The following is a 17,605-nucleotide window of genomic DNA, read 5'->3' as shown; positions in this document are numbered from 1 at the left end:
GGGATAGTGGCAACTCAGTGCAGGCCATATTAAAGGTTATGACAGATAGCTAGACAATACAGGCAACAGTATGGCTGATAGTGCCTATTAAAATGAAGCAAAGTTTAAACTAACAAAGTAGGAATGTGTGATGAAATATGTTTGGCACTTTTCTAGTGTTGGCTCTGACTTAAGTTATGACTGCTGAGATATTTATAATAATTATCATTATTCTGATACATTTACTTTGCAAATAATTATGCATAATAAATACCCACTCATTGTGTGAGTTATCTCTCTCCTGGAACAAGGATGGGGTTTCACCTATAAAACCCCTGCAGAGGAGAAATTCTCTGAAAGGTTTTGTCTGACTCATAACACTCCCTGCGTAAAAGAGCCTAACTCATTGGAGAAAACAGTGAAAGTCATCTGAAAGTTCACATTTTCTCAGCAAAGGGTACCATATATATTGTTTACTTTTGGGCTTAGGGAGATTTACCCAATGGGTCCCAGTCTGCAGGGAACATAATAAAACCCAATCAGGGTCGTATTCAAAAACCTTATGAATGTGAATTGACTTTGGCAGAATGAGTCTTTTGGTGATCACATATTTAGAGCACAATATATTTGTCTTTAGATGACTTAGTTCGGATACTGCCCATACAGTTCTCTTACAATCACTTTGAACAAAATTCAGTTAGGAAGTGTCATACTTGGCATGCTATGTTGTCATGTATTTCCCGCATTGCCAACTGTAGTTTTCCCTATGTCAGACTAACTGTGCGCGTTATAGTCCTCATTTTCTTTGCACACTTTACCATATAAAAGTGCAGGCTTTCACACGGAACCTGCATATGTTTTTTCGCTCTGTTCTTTCCTGGGATTTGGTCTGAACACCACAGACAAGGTCAAACTTGGTTACTTTGTCCTATATAATGACATGGCTTTTCATGGTATACGGTTTATTAACCATGCTACCAGTATTTTTAGTATGCATTTGTATGTTATTTGTGGCATGAATACTACATTTCAGCTCATGATAGTTTCAATTAATATTCTAAACTTCCTTCGTGTCTCCTGTTTATCTTTTTGTGGACAAGTACATGTGAGAGAGCGAAAGGGTGTGTCCTGTTACCACGATCCCTGAGTGGGTCGAGAGTGTTGTTTTCTGGGGTGCCAATTCAATTGTTTTTCTGGTACGGTTAGGAGGGCAAGTGAGGCACTATAGCTAGTCGGACTCAGGATTATGGATGCTGAGGTGATATGGAGCTCAGTCCCTACATTCTGATGTTCTATGGTCCCAAGCATAGTTCTGTTCTTGAGCAGAATCCCTGCAACAATGTGAGCAGGTGAAACAGATCCCCTTATCGGATAAATGTTTGTGTGAATGCTCACAGCAAACTGAAATTTAGTTTTCTTTCATGTATTCCTGGCAATATTCTACATTTAAAAATGTTGGTATATGGTGAGTGAAGAAGTCACTGAAGATTTCCAAAATAAATTAATTCAGGTACAATTTCCAGTACAAAAAATTATTTATAATGACTGAAAACGTCTGGAATCATTACATAGTTGTGATGGATTTACCAGGAATCACTTCTAATGCATTTTGTTTAAACTAAACTATGTAGATTTTTGACCAATTTAATTCATCAAAATGATTGCTGTGAGCATTTACCTTGTCTTTTCAATCCGAAACAACTGAAATTTGACTCATTTAATGAGTGATTAGCTTTTTTAACAAAATGTATGATACAACAATTCAAGCCTTGTTTAAGATTCCAGTGTTACAATTTATGTACACTAATTTCAAAGTCACAGCCTATCTGAAAGCAGAAAATGGATTTTGGCAAAAGACTATATAGCAAGAATAGAGGTTCAGTAAGAAGAAATCGGGGGGCATGGCTTGAGCAGCCACAAGATGGCCGCGACCGGCTGAGGCTTCGTGCCGCGAGCGGACCTTTTTTCGTTACGGAGCCAACATGCCGAGCCTCGAGGGCTAAGAACCGAATGCCTTAGCGGAGCGGGCGCGGGACACAGGTAGCTTTTTCTGTTTTTTCATTTTTTGCTGCCTTTCGCCTGTTTTCCTCTGCGACCCGCTCCTGTCAGCAGTGCCGGTAGTGCCCGCCATTTTGTGTGCAGCGGGCTGCTGCCGCTTTATTATGTGTCGCAGTTGGAGCGGTGTGGGGGCTTCAATGCTGTTTTTTGCAACGCTGCTCTCCTTTCCTGATGGATGCTGGATGTTGGAGTGAGGTCTTATGCTGGAGAGGCTGGAGAGGTTGACGGATTCCTGTGGAGGGGATGGCATACTGCACTTCCTAAAAGCTTCTAAATACACTCCACATTCATCTTGGTGAGGAAATATTTGTGTCTGGGGAATATATTGCCACTGAAGATTTTGCAGCTGCTTAAATATGGTTTCCATTATTTATTCCAACAGTCTCTGCCAGCTATTTTTTCCAACAGTCTCCGCCAGTTATTTCCTGATAGAGGCCATCTGTGACCTGTGTTATGCTCTTCGCGATTGTATATGGAAGGTTCTTGGCCTTGGATTATTAGCTGGTCGGCTCATTATCACGCAGGTTTTTCCTTCTTAGAGGTCCTCTAACTGAGTTGGCATGCCTTCAGTCAGGTGGTGGTTGCTTCTCTGTTTGGCGTTACTCAGTGGGTGCTCTTCTGACGTGTCGTATACTATCTATTGGCGCTGGATCTTGCGAGAAGTCCTCTACTTCATCTTCTGTGCTCCTGGGCTGCCCCTGGACAGCATCCTTTTTTTTTTCTTTTTTTTTTGTATTATGGAGTTTTCCTCCCCCATTGCTTTGAGAGGCATTTCAGCGAGTATGTCGTCTACCCGAAAAGATTCAAATATTGTTGCTTCTTCCAAATGACACAAGAAGGACCCCAACTCTCTTACCAAATCTCCTCTACCCATCACTATGGAGGATCTCATGGAAGAGCTTAAGCTCATCAAGCCTTTTGTGATTGACACTAATGCTACTATTCAAAGATTAGAGGAGAAATGGTCCAATTTAGAGGCTTGGATGTCTGAGGTGGAGCAGAGAATCAGTGACACTCAGGATGTAATTCCTCAAGTTGCAGCTATGTCCAAGGAAATCGCTCTTCTTAAAACGCAGACAGAGGACTTGGAGAATCGTAACGGGAGAAATAATCTTAGAATTTATGGAATTCTTGAGGGTGAGGAGGGTACGGATATTCTCGCTTTTCTGAGAACACACACATTCCTAAAATTGTTGGTCTCAAAGATGGCACCACCCTTAATTTGCAATGTGCACACAGCAATGGCCCAAGCTCCAGGGGTCAATCCTCCACCTCAACAGCTGCCCGTCCTAGGGGAATAATTGTTTTATTCCTAGAATATACTGAACTCTTAATGGTCCTCTCAGCTGCTAAGCTCAGAAAGCAGATGCTGTGGTCCGGGCTCAAAAAGTCTTATTCTCTCAAGATGTGGCACGGGCAACTGCTGCCCCCAGTACGGAGTTCTTGTCTCTTCGCCCTGCTTTCCGATCTATGAATGCTAGATATGGCCTGATGCGTCCCTGCTTTTTCAAGGTTACTTATGAGGAGCATTCTTTCTCCTTTGATCGCCCTGAGGATCTGCGTCAGTTTAGCTCCCGGCATAAAGGTGATGAGATGGACTTTGGTGGCTCCTGAAGAATCATCTGTATTAATTATTTATGATTCTCTTTGTTTACTCTAATGTTCTGACGGTGTTTGTTACCCTCTTTTTGTTGTTGTTACAGTCTTGTTGTTTCTCTTGCAGGTTGCTGGAATGAGTTCACTTTCTATGGTTGCTAAGTCTTACCAATGTTTATGTGTTTCTTACAGATATCTCCCTCCCCGAACCAAGCATCTTTCCTGATGTTTCCTTTCCTCATTCCTTCCCATCCTGTTCCTCCTGTTTGCGATTCTCATGATGTTTGGTAAGTGTCAGTCTCTCCACGGATACTCTGGTTCAGTCACTGGATTGCTTTCCCTGTTTCTTCATCAGTTTTTCCAGTGTTTTGTCATTGTCCCCTCCCCGCCTGTGCTATTTCTTATTTAGCTCCTTGCTCCGTGTTTTCTTTATTATCCATGTTATGGTCCTAGTTGCGCTGGATGCCTTAGCGGACCTCGTCGTCCATCTCCTCTTGCTGCTCCCCACCTCCACATGTCATTTCTTTTCCTTTGATTAGGCCTTTCATTTTTTTTTACTGAAGTCTCTCGACTCTTTGTCAACTTCTCTTTGGGTATCTTTTACTCTTTCTTCTTTCTTTTCTTTTCTTTACCTCTTCTTCTCTCTTTTTCCTCCTTTTGTTTTCCCTTATCTGAGTTTTCTCATCTCTGTCAGCATTTTGGGATATTTTCATTTTTCTTGTTTATCTGACACAGCACTAATTTGTAATCTTCTTTCCTATTGGCTTACATTATTTAGCTTCTTGCAAATCACTTTATCTATTATTGTATCAGTTATTGCATGCTTTCATTCATTTTATTAATACTTACCAATGTTTTATAATGTATTTGTTACATTTAATGCTCTTCTCTTGCTCATATGACGGATAATGTTTGTATAGTTTCATGCACTGTGAAGGGTCTACGTAATCATATTAAGAAGCAGAGAGTACTTACACATTTATCTAGGCTAAACTGTAAGATTGCAATGCTTCAAGAGACTCACCTTAACGAAACTGATATCAACTCTCTCAAAAAGCAATTGATAGGCCAGGTATACTGTTGCCCAGCTAGGGATAGGAGGAATGGAGTCGTGACTTTATTTCATAGGTCCCTTTCTCTCATTCTAAGGGGGGGAGGAGAGGGATGCTGATGGTAGATGGCTTCTTTTGCATCTCACCATAAATGGTTCCCCTATCTCTCTTCTTAACATATATGGCCCTACTGGTGTTGATTCCCAATTTTGGCAATCCATGTCCCACACACTTCGTTCCTGATCTGATGCTAACTTATTAGTGGCTGTGAACTGTAATCAGGTCATGGATCCTTTCACGGACAGAAAATCTACTGCTAGGTATATTCCCAATAAAATGCAAAAAACATTCCTACACACGATTCAATCGAGGGGATTGGTAGATGCTAGCAGGATATTTCAACCAGATGCCTTAGAATTCACTTTCTTCTCCCCTACTCATAACTCCTCATCAAGAATTGACTACATCTTTTTAAGTCCCCCACTTCTTCCTAACCTAATTAATGCAGAAATTGGGTCCATTCTCATTTCTGATCATGCCCCTGTCCTCATTAATCTTGACCTTCCTTCTGAATCATCTAAACCTCGCAGATGGTGTTTTAACTATTTCCTACTTAAAGATCCCAGCTTCTTGGAGTGTTTCATGGAATTTTGCTGGACTTCTTTCCTAGGAACATTACCCCGGATATCTCTTTTCACATTGTTTGGGAAGCCTTCATGGCTGCTGCCAGAGGTTTCATTATTGATTTTGTTGCAGCAAAAAAGAAACAAAGCATTAGATTCAGCTTCCTTGTTAGCCTCTATTAAGCAATTGGAACATGCTTATTTCTCCTCTAACACTGAGGATTAACTTAAAAAACTAATTCGAGCCAAACTGTGTTTTAATAAAAAATTGACAGAGGAGGCTTCTGGGGTCTACTTAAAGTCAATTCAAATTTTATGGTGGCCGAAATAGGGCTGGCAAAATGCTTGCGAACTACCTGAAGGTGAAATCTCATAGTTCCAAAATAACTAACATCATTGATGATCAAGGTGTCAACCACTTGCTAGACAAGGATATATTAAATTGTTTAACAGATTTTTGTAAGAATTTGTACACCCCTGAATCTTCTCCCTCCGAAGAGGCCCTGGATTCTTTTTTGAAGCTTTACCCCCTCGCTCTTCTCCTGCTCCTGATTGCTCTATATTAGACAAAGACTTGTCTCTTTCTGAAATTAAAGCAGCTCTAGCTCTACTGCCTAAAGAGAAATCCCCCTGGATTCACGGCCGAGTTTTACTCTTGCTACTCTCCACTTCTCCTTCCTCATTTTCTATCTTTATTCCAAAATTTCATTTTGCGTAAAGAGGCATGTGGCTCTTTTTTTGAAGCCATGATCTACCTTATTCCTAAAAAGGACAAGGACCCTTCTTCTTGTGCTAATTATGGCCCTATTGCTTTAATTAATTTAGATTGCAAGATCTTTGCGAAGGTTCTGGCTATCCATATTAATAAAGTTATTCCTGACTTGATTGGTTATGAGCAGACAGGCTCTGTCAAAGGCAGAATGCTAGAGGATAATAACATAATTTTTTTAGATATTATTCACCTTGCCTCTTAGTGCTTCTCCCCTGTTGCGATGATTACTCTGGACGCGGAGAAGGCTTTTGACCGTATTCATTGGCTTTTTATCATGCGTGCACTCAAATGGCATGGTTTTGACCCTGGTATCATATCCCTTATTAATCTGTTATATTCATCTCCCACTACGTCAGTCTTTGTTTTCAATCACCTTACTTTACTCTTCAGAGAGGCACCCGCCAAGGCTGTCCACTTTCACCTTTGCTTTGTATTCCTTCTCTTGAACCTTTTCTCCACTCCCTTAGACATTCCCCTACTGTTTGAGGATTTACTCTTAAATCATTGGAAATCAAGTTCACGGCCTACGCAGATGATATTTTAATATATTTATCCGATCCCGCCACTTCTCTACCTGCCTTCACTGATCTTTTATTGTCATATGCTAGCTAGTCTGGATATAAGTTAAATTTCTCTAAATCCGAGGTCCTTCCACTTAACAAGTATTGTTTACGAAGTATGTTTGATGGGACTGAATTTAAATGGAACACCAATTATATTACATGTTTGGGAATCAAATATTCCTCTTCAATTGCTAGAACTGTTCAGCTTAATATAGATGATGTTATATTAAAGGTCTCTAGCATGGCAGAAAAATGGTCTCCTTTATTCTTGTCTTGGTGGGGCAGGTTAGACACATCCAAAATGATGATGCTTCCAGTTATTAACTTCTATCTGTCTATTTCATCAGTTCATCTCCCATTGACATTTTTTAAATCTCTTAACGGCATTCTGAGTAAATTTCTTTGGAACAATCGGAAGGCTCGCATATCTTTATCTGCTTTGTCTGCTCCTAAGGATAGGGGAGGAGTTAATTTTCCAAACTTTCGCTTCTTTTTTAATTCGTCAAGCTCTGCCATATTTTTCCTCCATAGACGATCCCCCTGTTTCGGTTTGGTAAAAATTGGAAGAGTCCGCCATTCATCCAATTCCTTTTTCCTCACTAGACAATTTTTCTCGTTCTCCTCGATCATTTAGCCTTCCCACTATTTCGCAGCTTATATCGACTTTTTACCCGGTTCGTAAAAATTTTTTTATCTCCTCTCCAAATATTCCTGGACTCTTCTTTATGGCACAATAGGTCCATTGAGATCTCTAATCGGACTATTTTGTGGAAGGATTGGGTCGCTAAGGGAATTTTACAAGTCAAACACCTCATGCAGAATATGCAATGTTTCTCTGGTTTTGAATTTCAATCTAAGTTTGGTTTACCTGCTACCTCCCGCCTTAAATTTGAATCCCTAAGAATGATTCTAGATCAGCAGTTTTCTCTCATCCATGTAGCTCCCTCTTCCTCTCTGGATCCCCCGTGTGTGCCGTTGCCTACCTCCATGTCTGTCCGAGCTTCCCAAATATATAAGCACCTACATTTCTCTCCTCCCACCCGTCCCAAGTGTAAAATTTAACTTCCATGGGAAAGGGACCGTCAAAGTATTTTTTCTACACTTACATGGCATTGCATCTGGGAGAGACTGCATCATACTTCTGCTAATGCTAGTATTACACAAACTCTGTATTATTTCTATCGAAGACTATTCCTTACCCCCATATCTGTCTCCAAATTTGGTTCTGACCTATCTCCTAATTGTTGGTCTTGCAGAAACTCTCTTGGCTCATATATGCATTCATTCTTCCTTTGTCCAAATATTTTCACCTTTTGGACTAATGTTTGAAAATCAATATCTGACATTTGCGACACAAACTTCCCCTTTGACGTATATTCTATATTTTTGGGTAGTAACTCCATACACTGGTTGGGTGCTCGTAAGTTGAGTTTATTTTTTGATTTGTTAATTGCCATTGCTTTTCAAGTAATTACATCTAATTGGAAGGACTCCTCCAAAGTTTCCTTTTCTGCTTGGTGGAATCTCATATGTTATCACCACAGGCTTGATAGTGCTTCTGTCAACACTTCGCCAATTAATTCGAAAAGAAGCCTTTTGGTCTCCACTCACTAATTACCTTTCATCATCTGCAGCACATACTAAGGACTGTAATTTTATCTTTCAACCACCATGAAATTTTGTTTTAACTGTTCTTGTAATGTATATATTTATTGTTGATATATTGTGTTTCAAATCTTCATTCTGGTGCTTGTCAGATAGATTTTATTAGAGTAACTGATAAGTTTGCTGATCCTCAATATCTTCCTCTTCTCCCTCTCTCACTCTTTATTTCTATCTCTTTCTCTCCTTTTTCCTTCCTTATTTTATATAAAATCCCAAAAATGCTATTGTAATATGGTACTCATTTGTCTATCTCTGTATTGACACCTACAGTATAAAGTTTTTTCATTGTGTGTTTTTTCATATATAATTGCTATTTTTCCTTTTTGTAGTTTTTTCTCTAATCTTCTATTTTGATATTGTACCTTGCCTTTAATTCATTTTAATAAAGCTTCTTAAACACAGTAAGAAGAAATCGGAAAACTAAATTGCATGTCATGAAAGAATTGCTTATTATGAACTATGTGTGGGTTTGGAAAACTAATGGGAACACTGTTAGCCACATTTTCAACATACACTGTGAAATCAAATCTCATAACCCAAATAGGCATGGAGAAGGTAACACATATATTTCGGTTATGACAATGTCCTGCACATGTACTAGTTATGTATTCATTATGTATTAAGACCGACAGCAAGAATACATCTTTCTAATGACTAATGGGCCCATTTCAAGAGTGGTGGACAGCCTGTTGGACAGCCTGCCAGCTGGTCAGGTCAGTGGAGCCTCTAGCCTATGCGCCATGGGTGGAGTTCTGCATACCTCATTTAGAGACACCCGTCTGCCTTGCATGTGCCTTCAGTGCTCCTGCCAGTGAGGTTAATGTACTAAAGGCAGAGATGAATGCTGAGCAGGAGCCATGTTTGTTTCACATGCACTGTATTAATTTCTTGTTTTATCGCAAGTAATCCCCAAAGCGACAGTACTATGGCCTTGACATTCAATGAGTCTTATTGCTGTATGCAAGGGCTATTGTTTGTTTTTCTAGACCAGGTCTGCCATGCTTTTGGTGTTACCCCCAAAACCAGTCCCAGGATGCTTGTTTCCAGTCCAGGGAGGACCTGGCCTGGCAGTTCGGGTTGGATTGTTCTCATAGGGAGCAGGGTCTTGATGTTGCCACATATGGAAGTGCTATATGGGGCAATTGCAACTCTGAGAGTATACAGATTACTGAAAATAAATTTTTGAGATCGGTACTCTCTGTACCGCAGTCCTCTCCCACATATATTGTCCATACAGAACTTGGAATAGGTTACATCACAGACCTGATTAGACCTGATTAGAGTAGCTCCGGTGGTGGCCTGGTTAAAAACCTGGCTGAATCAAGAAATTCCCCTCAACCACATCATTTTAAAAGACTGTTTGCAGTTGGATAGAGCTATAAATATACCGTGGCTAGCTTACATTAAAAATTGTTTTGTTAAGTTAGGGAGATTGGAACTTTTTTCTTCTCCGGAACGGATTACTGCTAAAGATATTGGTCTTATTAAGGGGATGATGGGCGAGTTATTAAGCTCAGAAAGGGAAAGAGTTGAATTGGAGAAACCCTCGGTTCGGAGTAGCATTATTTTGAGTACTCACATAGGTACCGAACCCTATTTAATTACAGTAAACCTACCTTTTCACCGGTTCCTTTTAACCCGTTTCAGGTTTAACATGATCCATCTAATACTCGGACATTTTCCAACCTGGTGTATCCCAGAAAACGCTAGCCCGTGTAAATGTGATAATTTTTCGATACAGGACACTACGCATTTTTTGATGTTCTGTGACCATTACACAGCGCCGAGAAAGAAATATTTGCTTCCCATTTTAAGGGAGGCAGGGTTTATTCAAGTTAAACCTGCAATCATGTTTTTACAGCTTTTACAGACACCTAGGATTATGTACCCTGTAGCTAGCTTCCTGGTCGGGGCTGTTAGGATCAAGAAAAGTAAGTTACCCAATAATCAGACAAATATCAATTTATAATGGTGACATCACTAATATTGTTAGCAGGATCTCGTGTCTTGGGGGATTGTTGTATATAAATGAAATTTTTAGGTGAATGTAAATAGATGGTTTTATTTTGACTGACCTCTTTTTTAACATTTTTAATGATTGAGTCGTCTTAATGAAATAATGTTTCTTTATGAATTTGTATTGTATTGTTCCTATGTCTTTTTATGATATTCATTTATCGAAATAAAAGTACTTTGACTTTGACTGACACTGTTAGCCACATTTTCAACATACACTGTGAAATCAAATCTCATAACCCAAATAGGCATGGAGAAGGTAACACATATATTTCGGTTATGACAATGTCCTGCACATGTACTAGTTATGTATTCATTATGTATTAAGACCGACAGCAAGAATACATCTTTCTAATGACTAATGGGCCCATTTCAAGTGTGGTGGACAGCCTGTTGGACAGCCTGCCAGCTGGTCAGGTCAGTGGAGCCTCTAGCCTATGCGCCATGGGTGGAGTTCTGCATACCTCATTTACAGATACCCGTCTGCCTTGCATGTGCCTTCAGTGCTCCTGCCAGTGAGGTTAATGTACTAAAGGCAGAGATGAATGCTGAGCAGGAGCCATGTTTGTTTCACATGCACTGTATTAATTTCTTGTTTTATCGCAAGTAATCCCCAAAGCGACAGTACTATGGCCTTGACATTCAATGAGTCTTATTGCTCTATGCAAGGGCTATTGTTTGTTTTTCTAGACCAGGTCTGCCATGCTTTTGGTGTTACCCCCAAAACCAGTCCCAGGATGCTTGTTTCCAGTCCAGGGAGGACCTGGCCTGGCAGTTCGGGTTGGATTGTTCTCATAGGGAGCAGGGTCAAGACTGATTTGCATATGGCTGGGTTTAAACTGCAATGGCGTGGCTTGCAAAAAAACGATGGATTTAGGCCCAGATCGTTGTACTGGGGTGAATGTATGACATTGTTCTGCATTCTGTCCATCAAATGTTCCTTTTGCATTTGTCACTCCGAGTGGGACGGGTATGCCCAGTCGTGGGTCCTGTGCTCTCCATGCCACTGGAGTAAAGCTAGCCTGACTGATGAGGGGTGAAACCCCGAAACCGGTTCTAGGATGCTTGTTTCCACTCCGTGGAGGACCTGACCTTGGCAATTCAGGCTGGACTGTTACCATAGGGAGCAAAGTCAAAACTGATTTGCATATGGCTGGGGTCAAACTGAAATGGCATGGGGAGCAAAAAAACAAAGGATTTAGGCTCAGATCTCTGTACTGGGGTGAATGTACGAAATTGTTCTGCATTCTGTCCATCAATTGTTCTATTAATTGTACTGTTAGGTCAGCAGTAATACTGTAAGGCGTCCTCTCGGGTGACACAATAGTTAAGGCACCATCAATCCTGCATAAGTACACCAGTATCAACACACGCTCTATCCATAAAGTCACTGATAAACCACCAGTAATAAAATATGGAGTTCACCCGGGGCAACCGAATCTCGTTATGCAACATGCCTGTCAATTGTCTGAAACAGAGGAATGGCTGTGGGGGTCAGCAGCCCAGGATGCCACATGCATTGAATGCAAGCATTAGGAGAGACCCAAATTAAGGTATTTCCAAAAAGACTTGGAAAGTGAACTAGATCGTCTCCAATTGAACTTCATTTTACCTGGAGTAGAGATTAAAGAAAATGTTCTAAAGAGTGTGACTGTGGCGCGAATCGTCATTTGGTTAGACATCGGGGCATAAATGCAGGCGAATTACCTTCGATTATACACAATGTACATTCACTTTTTGGGAATTAGCATATTTTCTCCATGAATGAGGTAAAACACTTTCTGGTCGAGTTTTCTAAGGCGTTGGGGGATCTCAGCGTCTGTTGCTGCCAAGGGTGGGTCTTTACAGTGGGAGGATTGTGCATCTGCGAGACGAGTTTTACAAGCAGGATATCTAAGAAGATGTTCTCCTGTGTTTGCATAATATCACAACAACATGTCCATTAAAACAGGGACTTTATATACAATTATCTTTAAGTATAAAATGAATACAAGTACTATTGACGATGCAAATGTAAATGCAAAAGAAGCCACACTTCATAAAAGGTTCCTGCCTGTGGTGAACAGACACAACTCATATCCTGGCGTGTGTCCATCAGAAGGACAGCAGAGCTATCTTCTAAAAGTATTACAGTAAAATGCTGGGGCTCCGCAGCACGAGCAAACCCCTGGAGACTGTGTTGTCCTAGGAGGCTACTGAATACAAAAGCAATAAAAAGCCAATCTCTCGGTTTAAGGCAGGAAAAACTGTCGCGCGAAATAAAACGGGAGACTCATCACAGAAGTTGTTCATCTTTATAAATCAGCCCCTTGGTGTGCTGTGACCTGTGAGGTTTATCTAAAGCTTTACAAAGAAATACGCCGAAATGTATCTTAAATGTGGTTCTGCCATGTAGAGGAATGCCCATTCTGCGCTATGCGTTTACGTAAATTTCTAAATCTCCTACACACGTTCACTTTATACTGGCCTCCACGGGCAATGCGCGTTATAGATATCAATCAGCGTTTGCAATTCTTACCCGCATTGGCAGCTCTCTCAGAGTTACAGATGTTCGATCCTTCCTTTTATGAAAATTCAGTGAATAGTTTTTTTTCCCTGAGACCCATTTCTTAATTGAATTGTGGCCGTTTAAGACGCGCGGTGTGTTGTCACGTAAACACAGCTACCGGCCTGCAGTGGCTCTAAAGTGCAAAGATCAACAAACACTTCCTCCTCGGGTAGAACAGTTAGGTCTGAACACATCTCGAGGGTGTGTACTGTAGAGATCAGCAGCCAAGAATCTGTACGTTTTGGCACATGGTGCATTTTTAAGTCCGGATTAACATTGCCAAAGTTACGACAAAGACAGTAGGCTAGACTTCTTTAGTGTGAAAAGCATGTGTAAAAGCCAAGAGCCTTTAGGGGAGGACTATCATTACACGGTGTTAAAACTTTGCAGACAGGTTATTTTTTACGGGAGCCCCAAGCCGAGGTACATAAAACACACCAAGTAATATAGGAGGCCAAACCAATGCATGAATATATAGGCCAACAATAAGGAAGATTCCCTCACAATCTACAGAAGTTGCTAGTGATATAGGAACAAACTTTCACTGTAGGGTCAATATCGGAAGTCCCAATTAAGATCCTGTTTCTCACCATCTGGTCCTCATCTTAGAGGGGACAGTTGCAAAGGTTTAGCTCATAGTGGGTGCCACGTGGGGAGGGACCACGACAAGCATGGTGGCAGCCACTTAACACTGAGCTCCAGGACAACTGGGCCCTGCCAATGTATCAATCCTGACAGGAAAGGAGTGCCAACCTCCTGGCGGACCTACATTTTACAACTGGTAACCCAAATGATGGCATCTGGCACAGTTATGGCTGCAGGAGGGGCAGATGTTATTGGATCAAGAAAGCGGGCTGGTACTGGATAGAACTCCACACCGGGCAGAAAAAAAAACAATGCTCACTCCAGCATAGAGGCCTGGAAATGGTGACGAGGGGAAAGAAGCAGACTATGGAAAACTCAATTCAAACGGGAAAAGGACCAGGCAGTCATGACTGCAGCAATGCTAAGCGGACCACAGGAAGGGAAGGCCGAGTAAGGTCAAGAAATGCATCAACTGCAGGTTCCTGCAACAGCAGTATCAGGGAACTCGGAATAGGATATCCTCTGGCAAACAGACATCCCTGGCATCGACGACGAACTGATATGAATGTGGAGAGACAGAGGAGGTTCCCTGCATAGACAAAGAGGGTCTTGTCATGTGATTGCCATACGTACAAAACCCGTTTGAGATGGACTTAAGTCATTGTACTCTATGATTTCCATCACTCGATCGGTTTTTAGTATACTTAGGGTCCGCACGATTAAAGGTTGACAACCGAGGAACCCATAGGTATTTTTAATTCAACTGGATCCTGGTGTTGTCCTGTAGTTTTATGTAAGAACTCCCTCCTACCACCAAGTTTTCGTGGAGGTTGAGTCTGCTCGGGTAGCGCCATCATATCAGGGTGGGAAGAGGATGCCGATGATGAAGCATGAATCTATTATGTATGGGAGGCATCCTCTTCCATTAAGGATGGCCTCCCTGGTTTGAACGGTCCCACGGGACCTGTAGTAGGTAGTACTCGACCCGACTCCTGGTCCTGCGCACATATATTTTTATTGGCACCATACTTTCTTGTGGTTAGCGATACGTACAAAACCCTTCAAAGGTGCTGTTGGGGCCCAGAAGTGATAAAATTTGAGGTTCGGCGGACACCACTGGCACAAGGCACCCCAACCTTATCCCAGAGGTAGCCAGAAATGAGAATGGGATATGAGTGCAATGTTAATGGTTTCCAAAGTTTGGACAGAGAGCAGTTGCTCAACAGTTTGGGCAGTAGTAAGTTGGTAAAAAGTTGTAAGTTAGCAGATATCACATTTGATAAGGAAGGCATACATGCTGAGAGACATGACAGGATTGGAACAGTGGTTGGGGTTGACTTGGCCCTTGTAGGGAGGCAGGTTATGGCAGATAAAAAGTTGGTGCACTTCACACAGTGTTTGACCTCTGCTATGGAAATGTTGACTTGGGTCAGACCAGGGGGTTCCTTTTCAGTTCAATCAAAGATTGTAAAGGGGTGATATTTATTTATGTGTGGCACACTTGAAGACAAAGATATAGCACTGATAAATGCTTATGTCTCTAACACTGACCAAGATGCATACCAGGACGAATTGCCAAAACACTTATTTAACATGACGCTGTAGCCACAAGTCATTGGGGAATTTTTATAAGAAGTAATGGAACAAATAGCTCTAAGAGATGGATATTTGGATGAACTCATTTACTTTACACACACCCGAAAGCCATAGTCGGCACTGGCTAAATGATATGCAGGCAGTAGAATATTGGCAAGAGTAGTAGGCAGGGATGCCCACTATCCCCACTACTTTTTTCAGTTGTAGTAGAACTGCTGGCAGTAAGAGTTAGAACTAGAGGAATTTACAGAGGTATTATGACAGGAGGCAAAACACATATTTCACTGTGTGCAGCTGCCACACTGATGTGTATACAGGTTAGGCAAGCAGAACCTAGAGGGGGCAATTGAAATTCTGCGAGAGTTAGGGGAAGTGTCGGGGTTAAAAGTGAACTGGAGCAAGACAAAAATCTTCCCAGAGTGACAGTGAGGTGCAGAAATTGAGTGCCCTATCATAACCAGCAGAGTTGAAATGAGAAAGAGACACCATGATACAAAAATGGAGTCCAAATATACAGAACTGAATAAGACCTAATATAGGGAAACACCTGATCTGCACTCCGAGCCATGAGAAGCAGCACAAATGTTTGGAAAAGCCAGCTTTTACAGTGTTTGTATGGTTGCACTGTCACAAAGTTTCAGTTTACCATGATTACTATACTATTTTCACACACTCACAGTAACAATAGGGATTGGCTGTTCTGGCGAATGTTGATTAACCTTGTCTGGGGGTACAGGATGGTGCCATCTTGCTTTAACAAAATTGCATCTGCTGGAGAAAGAAGGGGGCATGGCAGCCTTAGACTTTGAGTTATATTACCTGGCAGCACATGTGCAATGGATCACAGTTGGGTGAAGTAATGTATTATTGGTAGGGGGATGTGTGATTTCATAAGCTGAACCCCTTGAACTTACTGACAACACTGCTGAAAAGCTCAGGGAAATAACAGAAGGGAAGATTATCAAATCAGAGTAGTAAAGTCAACTTGGTACCAAGAGCTCAATAGGACACACACAAATCAGCCATAGGTACTGAGGCTTCCGCTCAAGAATCTTTGAGTTACTGGTTGACAGGGGTGAAACCCTGGCCTAGCAGAAACCACAATCCTTGTCAGGGTGAGGCACAAGCCAACCCTAAATTAACCTGTGCTCAACACTCTTGTAGATCGGCACAGAACAGTCAGGCTTAACTTAGAGGCAATGTGTAAATATCTGTTTAACACTTCAAACAACAATAAAGTGAAACCACCACTCAAAAGGATCTCATAACAGGTTTAGAAAAATAGAGTAATTTTTTATAAATAAAACAAGAGAAAAATGGCAAAGGTCCAATTAGTAGCACCTGAGATATTCAATGTTAAAGATGTTAGTGAAAATAGCGCCAAAAGGCGTGAAGCGACCACAGTGAATATCTTGTCGTTCCTGACCGAGACAAATTCACAACTTCTGGTTGACTGAGATGGAGTATGGACCAGCTACAGGGACACAGTTAGGCCTCCTGAACAGACTGCTTTAAATCCTGGTTTGCAGAGAGTTGCGAGGATCCATGTCAAAGATTTGTTGCGCAGCTGAAGTGATGCAGGGGTTCGAGATGCAGCAAGGATACAATGTGAGAGCCTCTGTCATCGTTGAGGATCCTATTGACGGTGATTGCATTGCGAAGTCCGGCACAAGGATGAGGTGAGTAGTCAGGGCGATGTGTCTGTTCTGAAGAGGTGCAAGGCCCCAATGCGGAGTCCTGCTTTGTCCTCAAGGCTGCCATCGATGGCGGGATGCGAGGGCCTGCACTGGGGATGTGTTTTGCAGTGCTGATTCTGATGGACTGTGGCGGCAAAGCAGGTCTTTAATACAGCTTTAATCCACGCAGGGACAGAGATGCGTCAGTTCTGGGCAGGGTTGCGCCGTGTAGCATAGGAGATGCGGAGGTTCCCCTGGATCCACAGAGGCTGGCAAAGCACCTTAGGACCACTTCCAAGAAGCCAGGCCTGGGGTAGCACCACTTGGCATGGTGTACTCACAGATGGCAGAGTCCAGGTGCAGGTGCAAGGTTGATGGAAGCCAGTTGTGCCCCTGAGGTTTCAGATCAGTAGACCAGCCAACTAGCCCTTGGAGTCACTTTGGGTTCAAGAGATGCAGGTCCAGTCCTCCTCACCCAGGAAAGAGGGCAGCAGGCAGCAGATCAGCACAGCAGGGCAGCAGTTCATTCAGAGCAGCAGTCTACCAGATTAGCTATTTCAAAAAAATACAAATACAAATTCAATTAACCAGTCCTTATTTACATCTACACTTGGCGGACACTCAACATTTCTCATGAAGGCTTCTGCCTTTTGTCGTGGCACATCTAATTGTCTTATCCAATTTGGGATAAGACAATTGGGTGTGCCACGTGGGAATAACCTACATCTTCCCCTTTCCCCGTAAGGACTACACACTTTGAAATTATCATTTCCTAAGCACTAGAAACGGGCAGGACCAAAGGCAGAAGCCTTTATGAGAAACTTTGAGTGTCTGCCAAGTGTAGATGTAAATAAGGACTGGTTACTAGTATTTGCA

General features: G+C 41.9%; 1 protein-coding gene across 1 annotated transcript in view; it reads right to left on the bottom strand.

Moving 5' to 3' along the window:
* Nucleotides 1–13,106, bottom strand: part of TSPAN19 (tetraspanin 19) — a 232,643-nt gene extending 219,537 nt beyond the window's left edge. Inside the window, exon 1 of the mRNA XM_085652962.1 lies at nt 12,843–13,106. The gene's annotated coding sequence lies outside the window, so the exon portion shown is untranslated. The remainder of the gene's footprint in view (nt 1–12,842) is intronic.
* Nucleotides 13,107–17,605: the final 4,499 nt, after the last annotated feature.

The sequence above is a fragment of the Triturus cristatus genome, chromosome 4_1 (assembly GCF_964204655.1).
Source record: "Triturus cristatus chromosome 4_1, aTriCri1.1, whole genome shotgun sequence".
In the NCBI taxonomy this organism is placed as follows: Eukaryota; Metazoa; Chordata; class Amphibia; order Caudata; family Salamandridae; genus Triturus; species Triturus cristatus.
Note: the sequence above shows the minus strand (reverse complement) of the source record. Positions and strands in the feature narration are given on the sequence as shown.